General features: G+C 40.7%; 1 protein-coding gene across 21 annotated transcripts in view; it reads right to left on the bottom strand.

Moving 5' to 3' along the window:
- Nucleotides 1-15,596, bottom strand: part of NRXN1 (neurexin 1) — a 1,385,770-nt gene that overhangs the window by 526,046 nt on the left and 844,128 nt on the right. The gene's annotated exons all lie outside the window — the stretch shown is intronic.

The raw sequence follows: 15,596 nt of genomic DNA, 5'->3' as shown, positions 1-15,596 counted from the left end.
TGTTTGTTAAATTAATCTTTTTTCTGTAAACTTATTTGAAATTGCATTTGATTAAAAAGCAATAAAACATGTTTTACATCTAAAAACAAGATTACGACTGGCTGGGCCCAAAGCATTATTACTGATAAGTGACAATAGACTGTTGTTATTTGTTTAGTCCTCCCAAAGGCACCTCAGTCAATCAATACCTTGTGTGTGTACTAAGACAGTGGGAGCTTCTATACAGATGTTTATCAGAAATACCCCAGCAGTGTTCCACTTTGATTACGGAATTGTAAACTGTCCACAGACAGCAACAAAGCCTCCTGGACTCACTGATGACAAGCCACAAAGAAAAGAGTCTGTGTGAAGGCCAGAATATATACGTAATTTGCATATTTAACAGCATGTCCAATTAACCACTTTGCTGACGGAGATTAATTTATTATTCATTTTATTCTAACTTATGTTAATACTTTGACAGTAAACATGGAAAATGACTGATATAGCACTTTGCAATTTAAAAAATGCTAAGTATGTACTTCAAAGAAATGCATGTTAGAGTTTCGGGGGAACTTATGCCATCTTAATCCTAGATAGAACAGATAGGGTGTAGAAAAAAGATCTGACCTAGAAGTTAGTTGAACAAACTAGCAAAATACCTACCAAAGTCAATGGGCACCATATAATAATGATGAGAAGCAGTGGAAAGTAAAGAATCCTGGATTTGAAGTCACAGGAACTGGGCCCGAACGCTGGCTCTGCTATTTACCTACTCATACAACTTTGGGGGAGTCTTTCTTCTTTGGGCTTCAGTTTCCTCATCTTTAAAATGGAGATGTTGGACTAGATAACTTCTAAAATACTTTTCAGCTCTAAATACTATGGTATAAACATAAAACCCCAGCAAGCCAAACAAATAGTAAACTATGTTTCCATATACAACTTCAAGGCAAAAATTTCCAATCATATTTAAATGAGTCATGCTCCAGTATTGTTTCTCTAAGCAGGGCACATAACATACATGGTAATTGAAAATGATCACTTGAATTATAAAATGACATCGATACAGACTAAAGCAGTTATCATGTTAACAAAGTAGACAAAAGGTTTTCAAAGATTTGATTGGGATGGGTCAACAGAAAGACTTTATACCTCTAACTGAAATATATATATATTGCTCTATTCTTCAATAATGTTGTAGAGGCAATGGTAGAAGCAATATAGTGCTATACTTCGCCACGGCCCATATTTTATTTTTTTAGAATGGCAACAAATATATCCTTATACCTATATGTTTCTGTTTTGTGTGACATTCCACACTTGAGATAATGCAATTCTAACTTAAAATTTGAGATTCCACAGTCAAAGGTATCACAGTACAAATAATGGCCAAAAAGGTGATTTCCCCTTAGCATTCCTCAGTTGTAATCTAATCTAGACAAATATTCAATGGGGATCAAAGAGGCTTTTAAAGTAGATGGTCACTGAAAGCCAAAATGAGTTATCTGAATATTTAAACTTGTATGTGTTAGTCCAATGGCAATGCTCATTTCCATACTGTTCAGTCCTGCCTTCTCCCATATCTGTGCCTGTTCATATCATGTTATTTCATCCTTCAAATGGACTCCTTGTCCTATTAGACTTTTTTCACATATGTCCTTTTCTTGAAGGCCCAATTCACTGGCAAGTTTCCTGCTAGAAACTTTTCCTGACCCATCCCCCATTGATGAAAGTGATCTGGCCTTCCTTCAGTTTTGAATAAAACATTGCCTATGACTCAGGTTTGTACTTAGTACATTTTTCCCTCTATTACAGTTATCAGTATGTATCTTCCTCCACTACTCCAACACTCCATTAAATCATGAGCTCCTTGCGATCAGGGTTTGTGCCATATCTATCTTTGTATCCTCATAATCTGGCACACTGCCCTGGTCATAGTAGCCACCTAATAAATTTTTGATGGATTTAATTGAATGTGTGAAATATACTGGCTAAAATCATAGAATTACTAGAGACAGAAGCAACCTTATTATAGATTATTTAATCCAACTCCATTTTACAGATAAAGTATCTGAGATTCCTTAGGGAGTTTATGTGAATTCTTCAGGGCCATATAACTAGTTATCAGTCAGTTATAATAACAATTGTAAGAGCTAACATTTATGTAGTGATTTAAGGTTTGTAAACTTTTTTATTCACACATATACAACATATATATGATATGTATTCACACATTACATATATACAACCTATATATACATATGTGTTTGAGTGTGTGTGAATACATATTCACATTTTATCCAGTTTAATTCTTATAATAACACTGAAAAAGGTACTACTATTATTTCCATTTTACAGGCAAGTAATTGTCTGACAGGGATTAAGTAACTTGCCCACAGTCATACAGCTAGGAAGTGTCTGAGATGGAACTTGCACTCAAGTCTTTCTGGCTCTAAGTGCAGTGCTCTATCCACTATACCACCTGGCCCTCTCTCTAGTAATAAAACTCAGCTGTCATGAGATCGTAAGACTCAGCTAGAATTTTATAGATAAAAAAACTGAGGCAAGAGGGTAAGTAAATAGTCTGGGGTCACACAGTATAAAAGTGTCTAAGGCAGGGTACTTTTTCTAAAGCTAAAGTCCAGGGCTAAATCCAAAATATCCCACTTTTTTTAGGTGTCCTGCTTCTTGGGTCAGTCTTTTTTTTCTGCAACACCACACGCCTGCCCACAAATAACCTCCAAATCAGACTAACTTGGGTGACATATGGTAGAATATCACATGCCACTTTCACAAAGCTAATTTGCATGGGCCTTTTAAAGTTCTTGCTAACTCTTAAGCTTCTAGAACACTACACAGATACTTCTCTTTCCAGTATCTACTTACAAACATGGTATAACCACATATACACATGAATAGAATTTCCCTAAAGCCTTGTTTTAAGAATCTTATTTAGAAAATCTAGAGGCCACACAGCATAAGATTTATTGGAAACTAGTGTGCTTTGTATTACACAGTTGAAAATCTCCAAAAGTTTTAATTTAACTATCGAAATAGCTACAAGAAAGACTCATAGCAGCACTACATGATATGATATTGGGATTACCCAATATCATGCCCATCCTATCCTAACACAGATTTAGAGCCGTGGGCTGCCTTCAGTCTCAGTATATAATTTATCTAGATGTTAAGTCTATAACCCAACATAGTAGGTCCTTCCTAGTACTCTCCAGGTAAGGTTAACAAGAGCACATTCAGTCAGAGATCATCTTTTATTTATGAGACAGCAAACGTTATGATTGTTTTATTAATATTTTTGTCTCTGGCTTTCTGTCTACATAGTGCTTCTAGTAGGAGTAACAAGAGTTTTACTAATTTATCTTCATCACACTATTTATCTTGTCACCTGAGGATCAAACTGAATAGTAGGTACATGCCTACTGAAAACACTGTACCTTAAGTTATGACAAAGATGTATCAAAGAAAAAGACTTTTGTGGAGTTAACATGGAAATTTGCTTTGTATAAGATTCTGTGAAATATGTGAATATGCTATTCCTGGGTTATGGAGATGTTGCAAATCCCTAAACTAGGAAAACTGAATAAAAAAATCAAGGACTAGTGTTTTGCTCTCAAGAGAGAAAAATCTGGCCTCTCACAACACTTCCCTTGGGGCCTTTCTTAACAATGCAGTATTGGGAAAAATGAACCATACGAAAAATGAGCTAGTATGACAGTTCTTACATTTTGATTTTCTCAAACAAAGGTGATCCCTAATTTTTACAATTCTACTAATGGACTTTCTTATAATCCTTATAAACATACCTTGAAATATGCCCTGACACCAAAAACTAAACACAAAAAAAATGTTTGAGAGAAACTAATAGCTTTCAGAGATCATAAGAGGCATACCCTTCCCCCAATTCAAATAAATTATGGAGAGAAGGAAGGAAGGAGGAAGAGAAGAAAGGAGGGAAAAGGAAATGAAGGTAAGGACAAAGAAGGAAGGAAGAAGATAAGGATGAAAGAGAGAAAAGAAGAATGAAAGGGAAGAGGAATGGGAGGAAGGAATAAAGGAGAGAATGAGAAAAGGAAGGAATAGAAGAGGCAAGAAGGAGAGTAAAAAACGAAGGAAGAGAGGAGGGAGGGAATGAAGAAGGGGAGGGAAAGAGGGAAGGAAAAAAGAGGACAGTAGAAGGGAAGAAAGAAAAGAGAAAAGGAAGGTAGTAGGGGAAGGAGGGCAGGAAGAAAGAAAGGTAGAAAGGAAAGAGGAAAAGAAAGAAGGAAGGCAGGAGGGAAGAAAGAAAAGAGAGAACAAAGGAGGAAAGGGAAAAAGGAAAGTAGAAGAGAAGGAAAGGAAGAAGAAAGGAAGGAAAGAAGGAGGAAGAAGGGAGAAGAAGGGAAGAAGACATACAAAGACTAAGAATATGACAAAACTAGGATAACAAACCATATTCAATGTCATTAGTGTGAGTGATGTCACCTTAGGGAATGCCTGCTACCTCTTTTTCTATCTATGCCAATAGTCCCCAGTTTAATAATTGGATGCATTTCATGAGCTTTATTCGTGTAGGTGTTGGCATTTGAAATATATTTTCCCACAGAAATATGTCATATGTATTTACTAGGTCCCATGTTAGACCACAACTGCTTATTTAGACTCTAATATCTCAGTCAGAGCTGAAAAGGAATTTTGAGATAACAGATTCTAACACCCTCATTCTACAAGAAAAGCAAATGACTTCCTAAAATTATAAAACTAGTTAAAAGTAGAAGACCTGAGATTTCAGCCTTGGGGTTCTGGCCTCAAGTCCTCTGTCTTTTCCAATTTACCATGATTCTTCTTTCCTGAAGAATAATATTTACTATAAGTAGTAATTAGTATTAAGTAGTACTAAGGAACATAACTGTACTTAACACTTCTCTATGAGAAAATGTATTTGGAGAATCACCTTGGAAACCTGATATTTTCCATGAATTCTAGACTTCTGCAATAGAAATAGAGATCTCCAAGCTTCTCTCCTCCCTACTCCAAGCTGCTGCAGGTGACTAGGACATGGAGCAGAAGCTCTAGAAAGTGTGTGAGCAGGGTATAAGGAAGTATTCAGAGGAGCTAAGGTGGAGATATCTGGGATAAATAGGAAGACCTTGGAGCAACGAGAAAGGGCTGAGCCAGAAGGAAGCTCAGGTTACCCTACCAGCTCTTTGTCCTTGCTAATCTCAGATTCCCAATCCTTGTTCCACTCTAGTGTAAATAAGAGGTGAAAAGGTATGTCTGTGTGTGTGTGTGTGTGGGTGTGTGTGTGTGGGTGTGTGAGAGAGAGAGACAGAGAGACAGAGAGAGACAGAGACAGAGAGAGAGAGATCAGTGGTGACTGGTCTTAGGCAGCAGCAGGTGGGTCTTAGGCAGCAGCATACAGGTTCTATGTAAATGTTAGGTGGTACTCTATCCACTAATCCATGTAGGTGCCTTGTGTTTCCCTTTAAAGGAATTATAAGCATCAGCTGGAGGAGGGGGAAGACATTATTTGGGAAGAAAATCCTTTCTAACATTTAAAAAATCTGTCCTGAAGACCAACATAGTGTAGCTGAATTTACTGTTTTATTTATTCATTCTTTCTTCCATAAACATTTACTAAACATTTATCAAGGCATGAAACACTATCACAATCCACATGGGAAAAACTAAGTGGATGATGAACCCATGTTGCTCAGATTATGATATGCAGTTGGACATTCATCAAGCTGTTCCATCAGTGTATAAAGTCATGGATAGGCACTACAGATGAACAATGAGATGGACCCAAAATTGAGTAGGAAGAAGAGTATAAGTTAGAGTTCATTTGGGTGAATAACTGCATGGAGCTTTCAAATGATATTTAGCTAGTCACTACAACCAAAGCCCATCTTTTTAACATCTATCTTTTCATGATGATGTTCTATGTGTTTGAATCATAGAACCCCATGGTCTCAGAATTACAGTTGTAGGTGACCCAATGGGAAATTGAAAGACAGTGGGAATAAGTAGGCTATAGCTTATTTCCAGGGATATGAACTAGTGGACCAGACATCATCAAGCATATGTCTGAATGGAAAAGGAGGGGAATTAAGCATGTACTGAGTCTGAAAGATAACAGATGGATAGAAATATGCAACAGAAGGAAGAAGTATGATAATAATAATATGGATTAGAAATATTGTGAGAAACAGGTTACTTAGCAGAAAGTACAATGGACTTTAAGTGAAGAGACTTGGGTTCACACCTTCCCTCTGCAACTGAACAAAACTAGCCCTTTGAGCAGCTACTCTATAAAGGATTTACACAAAACCATGATTGATACCATACTGGTAAGCTCACAGATTCCCAAGAGGTACTTAGTAGTAGAGCAAAGCATTGCCTAGGATATGGGTTCCTCTCTATTCCCATTTCCCTCTTGGAAAAAGAGCAGAGATACTAAAATAAACTTTCACAGGTCCTCATCACCTCACTCCTGGACTGCTGCCATATTCTACTTGTTGATTTCCCTATCACTTCCCTACTCAATAAATTCCAAGGGCCCCCTATTACCTCCAGGATCAAATATAAAATCCTCTGGTGTTCAAAGCTTTTTATAACCTGGCCGCCTCCTTCCCATCTAATCTGCTTACACCTTACACTGTCCCATCGCACTCTATGATCCAGTGACATTGGTGTCCTTGCTGTTCCTTGAATGAGAGACTTCATCTCTTTAATGGGCATTTTTACTGGCTATTTAACCTAACTGAAGGGCTCTCCTTCCTATTTCTGCCTTGTGGCTTGCCTGTTTTCTTCAGATCTCAGCTAAAAATCCCATTTTCAAAGTCTTTCCTAACTTCCCTTAAAGCTAGAGCCTTCGCTCTAGTGATTACTCTTATGTACCATAATTGTTTTCATGTTGCCTCTGTTGTTAGACTGTGTGCTCCTTGAGTACAGGGATTGTTTTTTTTTTTTTTTTCCTTCCTTTGTATTCCCATTGCTTAGCACAGTGTAGGTGCCTGATTGCTTTGGTACTTGCCCTAGGGAGTTATCATCTCAGTCTCTCTGTTGCCACATGGTAATTTATGTGTATTATGGTAAATATGTACACATACCCTAAAAATACACAATGGTGGGAATAGGCTTTTGAGTTGAAAAGAACCTTGGTAATCATCTAGGTTTTTGTTTATTATTATTTTTTTTGCATGTTTGGGGCTATTAATTAGCAGTAAATTTAACCTTTTAAAAATGATTAACTGTACTGATAACATAATTCTATATGACTATATTGTGATCTTCTTTGAGGGGTTGGACTGTTTCTTTGCATGTTGTACTTTTTTATCCTAACACAGCTCACATATATTGAGTAGACATTAGTTGTCTAACAAGTAGTTGTTGGTTGGTTGGTTGGCTGGCTTTATGAATGAATGAATGAATGAATGAATGAATGAATGAATGAATGAATGAAGAGTGAGTGAGTGAGTGAGCAGGTTAAACTAAAAGGACCATAGAGCATTGATTGGTGTGGGGGGGTGAGGGGAGATTCTGACTTTCTCTCACAAAGACAAAAGTAAATTAACTTCTAAAAGAACGCTACCTCAAAATAGATTTGTCCCTAGAAATACCACAACAGGGGAAATTGGTTTGGGAAAGAGACTTGCTGGGGCTTGCTTGATATCTAAGTCTGCAAACAATCTGGGCCACTAGCATGGATTCACCTAAGCTAAGATGGGATGAAATGTTGGGAAATAAACAAAATAAATCCTTCCAATGGGACAAAAGATTCTGAGAATCACCTCCCATTTGTCGTTCCCTTTTTCCCACTTGCTACCACAAAAGAAGACAACAAAGATCACCTGAATGAATGGGGACTATTAACGTTACATTTGTTGAGATACCACTAAAAAGGTAGGATCAACTCAATCTTTTAAAATTTATTATAGATGATAATTCCAGAAATGAAACTGAGGACAATATTAATTACTAAATTTCTGTATGAAAGAACTTCTTAAATCACACTTTAGGAATCACTGATTCTTAAGCAGGATCTCTTTGGGCTCTAGACCAGAAAGCCTGGATTCTAGTTTAACCATGACTATGATTAGGGTATGATTGGGTCACACCTCTCACTTGTGGACATGAGATAATATCTACATATTAAAGATATTAAAGTACTTTGAACTCTAGGAGGAGAAGCTTTATGAATATAAGATATATCATCATTACATAGCATCATTGGGATGTTCTCTTCTAAAATCACACTTTTAAAAACTGTTAACATTTTCCCTCCTGGGAAAATTCTTTTTCCCTTTTGCTCTGTAACAGCATAAGCTAATCATTGCAGCAAAATTTCCCAATTTTGCACTTCTGGGAGAGAAGAAAGTCAAGGAGTGAGCATATACTGATGGCTTTTCCCCGTCCTCTATCTTCTGAAATAATTGAGAGGCTCTAAACTCATTTTCTAAAGTATGCAGAGGTATTTATGAAAGCCAGCTCTGAGATGAGAACCTGAGCATTATACTTACATCATTCTATTTGAGGCACATCGGGTACATATCAAAACATGCAGTGTGCTAAGTCTACTGGCACTGGTCTACCCTGGCATTGCTAATGTGGAAATGTTTTAAGTGACAGGCAGTCTTGATTCCAAGTATTTCTGCTTCTGTCATTTATAATCATTCTTTTCATTATCCCCAATCCCCTTAACTAGTACTTAGAAAAGTAATTTCTGCATGGAATATGCATAATTTATATTTGAAGCACATGCAAGAGGAAATGAAGTCTTAAAGAAGCATTTTTAAACCATTGATGTTTACCAATTCAATTCAACAATCATCTATGAAGCACCCACTATGTGGAATGCACTGAGCTATGTCTAATGATTTTCCTCAGTGAGAAAAAAAAAATTCTCATCACAGTGTCTGCAACTGGGTCAGTCTCTGGTACAAAGATGGAACAGAATAGCCATGAGATCTTCTTGCTCCCTGCAAACCTAAGCGACATGGAATGAAAGTATAAATGAAGGATGGAATGATAAAAAAAAATGAAGAAAAATGAGCCTGGAGAATCAACTTAGCAGTTTCCAAAACACAGGGGGAGACTCAATTTTAATCCTCTAAACATATTAAATATTACCCTTCTATTGATCAATTGAGTCACGTTTAGAAATATTCTCCCATACAAACACACATACACACACACACACACACACACACACACACACAGATGGGGTTGGGGGAAGGGAGAGATGGGAAAGGCTGCCAGTATATATACCAAAAATATTCTGACATAACCCAATGTGTAAATCTTCCTTGTTCACCTATACAGTTTAACAACCTCGTTTTCACCTGCTGAGAGCCTATCCTGGCAATTATAACACAGCTAACCATACTCCAGTTTTCATATCAAGCTCCTGGTACAGTGGTCAAATGTTTGTTTGACCTTTGTCTAATTAGCTTTCTTTTAGTCAGCTCACTGATTTGGGCCATTGAGGTCCTCATTATTCATCAATATCTTCCTCAGCCTCATCCTCTGGGTCCTTTAAAAGTCTTCTCTTTTAGCCCCATCCCCTACAGCTCATTCCATTCTTTGTGTCCCTAGATTATTCTCCATCGGGGTTAATTCTCCCCCACCCCTACACAACCCTGTTTTCACATGGAAAAGAAGGGACAGAATGGGAGGGATTCACATTAGGTTTCTAGTGCCGGTACTGTAATCCTGGTTAAAAAGAACTTGGCTCCTTACTACCGGTTCTCATAGTTAAGACTACTCCCTCCAAGGAAGTCTAAGCTTTTATGAGAAACAGGAAGGTCTGTGGTTCAAGTGGGAGAAGCCTGGCCCCTCCTCAATCCTTTGCTACAAGAGTTCTTTCTCAGTTTCAGAGCAGGTCAAGTCTCTGACTTATGGCTCAGAAGCTAGCTGAGCCAGGAACTATATTCAGTAGGGAAAAAATGTTTCTGAAGGCCAGTAGACGGCGTGCCTGGCAGGGGTAGTGGCTGCAGTGGGAAGGGGAAAGGAAGAGAATGGAGCATAGGTCTCTGCTGCAATGCTGCTCGCCCCCCTTCCAACTACCCTTTTTCTCCACTGCCCCCAATCCCTTGTATCAGGGTAAAGCTGCTCCTTTCTTCTCTTCCTCTCAGTTCCCTTTAGGTTTCCTCACTCTCTCTAGAGTCACACTGAGCCCTCAGAATAAGAAGAGTTAACATACATTGGGAATTATTAGACAAGCATTTCACACTGGTACCACTAAGCACTCCTCCCTCCCACCCCACCAACATGCATACACCCATCTGGTTTGCTGTACCCACACACCCACACCCTGTCTGTCCCCCCTCCACCCCTCAGGTCTCACATATTCCCCAGAGCTCACACAATCCTGCACAGAGGATGAGGGCTGTTTCCAGGTAAAAAAAAGAAGCAGCCTTTCAGAGAGCTATGAAGTGATAATGGGAGAAGGAAGAAATGTCTTACTGGACCAGTTGGGAATCACAAACACTTCTTACATAGAGAACAGTAGACAAGACAAGCCTGCCCCCTGCCCCATCCCCAGTCATTCTTAACTAAAGAGAATCCCTAAGGGGAAGTACTAAGCTTTAAGACCTACACACTGGAAGTACATCTATTCCTAGAGACAGGCATTTTGCAATGTAGGCTCGGTCTTTCTCCAAACAGGGAATGCAACAACTCCCCATTTGTAAAGGAGAACCTGCCCCAAACACTATGCATGCCTTTAGGGGATGGTTGCTTGAAGGGGTGGCAGGAGAGGGCTGGATCCTTAAGTTAACAGCCACAGCATGGAGAGATTGGGAGAGGTACAATGACTAGCTGGAGCTTGAGAGGGGCAGATGCCTGCAAAGAAAGATAAAATAATAGAATGCATGTGGAATAATTGTCCACTTCTTTTAGGAAGCAGGCCTCCTAAAAACAAACGAAAAAACTGGTTACCTTTGGGTGGGAGGGGGCAGAATATAGCAGAATAATCAAATCAATAAGTATTCCCTGAGCTGTGGAAAGAATACTGGTATTATAAGTCAAAGAATCTGGATTCAAAACTCAGCTCTGCAACACTGCCTATGTGACCTTGGATAAGTCACCTCCTCTCTCAGTTTCCTCACCTGTAAAATGAAGAGGTCAGACTAGATGGCCTCTAAGGTCCCTTAAAACTCTAAAGTTCCAATTGTATGAACCCTTTCCCTCTACTTATTGCAATTTGTTAATGAGGTTTTGGTAGTTAATCCTAGTAGTGGCCAGAGTAACAGAGGAACCAAGGGAGAGGCTTTTAAGAGAGGGAAAAGAGAAAAGCAACCCACCCCAGGTCTGTTACCTACTCAGAAAAAGAAGCCATCTAATGGAAAGCCTGACAGAAGCTTCACAAAGGAAGTTGCAGCGTGGGAGAAGATAAAGTGTGGTTAGTGTGTATTTGACGGCCCCCTAGGCTTTCTCTTTCCTAACTTCGTTCCCTTCCTGCAGCCCACCTAACCCAGTACACCAGAACTCAGAGCTTTCACCTTCCCCCTACTCACTGTCCATTTAAAAACCCTGGAAAGTGGACTAGAATCCTTATCCCAACAATGTGCTGAGCATTCTCAATAAAGAGAGATTAGGCTTTGGTCTCCAAGCTTCTGGTAGCTCCGCTTAGAAGACAGCTTCGTTAAGACAAAAGGCCCGAAGAGAGGTTAGGGTGGAGTGGGCAGTACAACCACTTGGCCCTGGCCTGGTGGAGAATTGCTGACTATGCTGGCAGAGCCTCAGTTCCCTTCTTATTTCCCTCCTGTTCGGGAAGAGAACGGGCTACATACAGGATTTGATCCTCCTGTTGAGTGAGTCTTCAAGACTGGTTAACTTGGAAGCCACTCCAGTCTAGAATGACTTCGAAGGACAGCAGAGGCTGGACTCTCTTTCCTTCCTGGTCGGAGGAAGATGTACAACAGATCAAAAGGATGTATATATACTTGGGGGAGGGGGCGTCAAGGAGAAGGAGGGGGAGTGGTAGAAGGAGGGAATCTAGATGGAGGGGAGCGGCAGAAGAGGCAGGGAGAGAAGAGCACTGCATAGCCTTTGCCCATTCTGACACTACCCAAGCAGTTGCTTTTGCGCCCCCAACAGAGCCCTACTCCAGATCCCATCCCATCCCCCACTTCTCCCAGCCCACCCTGCGACCTTTGGCAAGTAACGCTGCCCTCTGGGCATGGATGTCCAGCCTCTGGCTAGCCATAAAAAAGGTACCAACCTCTCTCCCCTCCAGCATCTAGATAAAGAATGCCCCTCCCACCCCCACAAACAGCAGAGACACCCCCTCCCCTTTCTTTTGTCTCCTAAGGAATAAGTGATATACACTACACACACACACACACACACACCCCTTTCCTTGCTCTCAAATCTTAGAGCCTAGCTGGGGGAGGGGAGTGGGAGCTGAGAGAATAACCCGAGAGAACTTGGCATCTGGAACCCACCGTGTCCGCCTCTCAAGGAAGCAGGTGACCTGTAGATAGCAATAGGCACTGAATGATGTTTGCTGCTGCCATGGAAATGGTGGATGTGGTGCGCTCCCAAACTGGAAGCCCCCCACGCCACTCCTAGGAGGCCGCTGAGGGTAAGAGGAACTATCCAAAGCAGAGCGAGGCGCCCCCCCGCGCCGCCGCCACCGCCACCGCCACCGCCACCACCGCTGCCGCCACCGCCGCCGCCGCCGCCACCGCTGCTGCCGGGGGACCCCAGCTCCGAGCTGCACTTGAGCATCCTCTGGTACATGGCTAGGCGCTGGGAGAGGTGCAGCCGCAGCGGGAGGCAAACTTTGGCTACCGGGGGAAAAGGGCGGCCCAGGGTGCGGGGAGCTGGGGGGTGGGCGAAGAGGCAGCGCCTCACACACACCGAGTGCCGGCAGCCTCACCGCACCAGGGCACCCATCCTTTCCCTTCGGACAGTCTTCTCCCGAGCCTGGAGTCCGCGGCGCCTTCCACCCAAAACAATCCGAAACATAGTCAAGGTGAATCCAGCTTGTGTGGGACTGGTCCGAAAAGGTAACCCCGGGCAAGAAATACCACACACCCAGGGACTGGTCCCAGCTTTCCAGGGCTCCAGGTTCTCAATACTCCCAAATAGTTTAGGGTGTGTGCATGAGTGTGAGGGTTTTTTTTTGGGGGGGTGGGGAGGAGAGAAGGATGTTAAAGAACCTCCAAGAAGTGCTCCCCTTCTAAATGACATCCATACTCCAAGAATCCACTAGGTATCCGGCCGTTCAGCATTTTGCATGTGGACAAGAGAGGCCACTTCGCCGGCCAAAGCTCCTTTAAGGGGTGAAGAAAAAAACCATCAAATTGATCCTCCTCTTCCCTCCATTCAGCTCCAGCCGGTTCGCCTCGCTCTCACAGGCAATCTCTGGGCAGCCAGCTCACCACGGGCGAAGGCTGCGATAATCAGACTGCTCTCAGTGCAATCTCAGTGGTCTGACTAGTGACAGTAATACCCGCCGATGTTTTCCGACAGAATAGTGCACCCTTCTGAAAGAAGTAGGGAGGGAAAAGGGAAAGAGAGAGAGAGGGAGAGAAAGAGAGAGAGAAGAAGCAGAAGAAGAAAACACACACACACACTCACACACACACACATACACACACACACACACACACACACACACGCGCGCGCGCTTTGCGAAGAGAAGGGGCTCTATGCAAATCTGCAGTCTCCAAACAGCAAATCACCGAAGCTCGGATGCAATGCAGAGGACGAGCCTATGTTAAAGAGGGAGGCTGAGTCTAGCTGCCCACAAAAATCGCCCAGATTTCCCTCTGACTTTAATTCTCTACATATCGAAGGAACACGTGTACACCGTTAGGGGGAACACCTAAAAAAGCAACTGTGCCTCTTCTGCAGGTGATTTCTTCTTCCAAATTAAGGCGGTAAAAGGCCTCATTCCCCTACCTCGGTGGTTCAGATGTACCACTGTCTTGAGAGCTCTCTTACATCTTAAAAAGGAATGAATTCCACTCTTTTTATTGGATGAAACTTGTTCCACCAGGTGTTCAAACCCAATCTGCTAAATATGGCTTGACACTATCTACTCAAGCATCAGTTTTGATGATCTGGTAATTACACACATTACTCATAACAAAGAGTTCTCGTTACCACTGATAATGTTGAGCCACAGCATCGTAGCTCATATACAGCACTAAAAATGCAAGGAATTAAAAAAAATACATAGTAGGATAGAGGATAAGTGAATTTGGCTCTAAAGAACTGGGAGGGGAGAGGATGACAGAAAGAGAAATAAGGGCAGATTGGGGACACAAACACATACAAAATGATATCCCCTTAAGAGCTCACAAGTAGTATGCTATTGTATAGGGGGAGAAGAGGTTGTACTCATCTAATACTCCAGGTCATAATAAGAAATGACATTAAGGGGATGCTAAGACTTAAATATTCCTCCTAATACTCCTATATAAAGCAGGAAATTTACAACCTAAATTTCCAATTATTGAACAAAAAGTAGCATCTTGAGGTATACTAGAAAGAGTAATGAACTTGGCAGTAAAAAAAGACCTGGGTTTTTGTTCTATGACATTTCCCTTGCTGCCACTTACTAGCTGTCTAACCCTATGTCTAAGCATAGGACAATGCTTTTAAGCCTCAGTCTCCTCGTCAGTGAAAGGAGCATAATTCTTACACTTCTCATCTTACAGGGTTAGTGTAAGGAGTAAGTGAGATAACTATGTGAAAGTTACTTGTAAGGATGATAAAGATGATGGCTCAAAGAATTGGAAAAGTCGAAGCACTAGCACCCTAAAGCTATAATTCTATATGTAGTTTTGCATGGTTAAGGATATTGAATGGATTTATTTTCCAGAACAGATGGTTCATGATTTAATTGGGAGAAGGGAATAGCAACAAAAACATAGGTTACCACTAGCTACAATAAAGAGTTTCAATATGTGTTGATTGATGGTAGTTCTAAGTGTCCTGTGGTTTGATTTATTTTTAAGACCTCTTGGGAAAAATAAATGAAAATAGTTTGATTATTAATTACCTGTATATGTAATATTTCCTTGCAGGCACATATCCTAAAGCTCAATTCAAATATATGTTTGCTGAAATTAATTGAATAAACTCCAATTGTAAACAATTATACACTTACATCCTGAAAAATAAATAATAAAATTCTTTCCTGAAGAAATGAATCAACTCAATCAATCATCTACATATTAATTTATAGTTGGATATATTGCTACCTTGAACCTAGGGAAATTTGTAGGGAAGTTTAAAGACTTCACATGCATTTGGCAAATACCGTATGTTATGACTAATTTTGAATGAGACATGTCAGCTCTACAACTGCTGTGCATTTAGGTGATGTTTAGGCAGCAAACACCTACATTCATAAAAGCTTTTTTTTATGTGGTCTTTCCTTACAGGTCTCATCCAGTCTCATAGTTTCAACTATGACTTCTGTAGGAATAATTCCAAAATCATGATTTTTCAATCCATACCTCTTCCCTTGAACTTCTACCCAACATTCCCATCCCCTTCTTTACAATTTTGTTTTTTTCTGAGCACTCCCATGGAACCATAAGAATGACAATCATGAATAACTCATATGGAACTTTAAGGGTTACAAAGTACACGCA

The sequence above is a fragment of the Vombatus ursinus genome, unplaced genomic scaffold, assembly GCF_900497805.2.
Source record: "Vombatus ursinus unplaced genomic scaffold, bare-nosed wombat genome assembly UNPS02014778.1, whole genome shotgun sequence".
Lineage (NCBI taxonomy): Eukaryota > Metazoa > Chordata > Mammalia > Diprotodontia > Vombatidae > Vombatus > Vombatus ursinus.
Note: the sequence above shows the minus strand (reverse complement) of the source record. Positions and strands in the feature narration are given on the sequence as shown.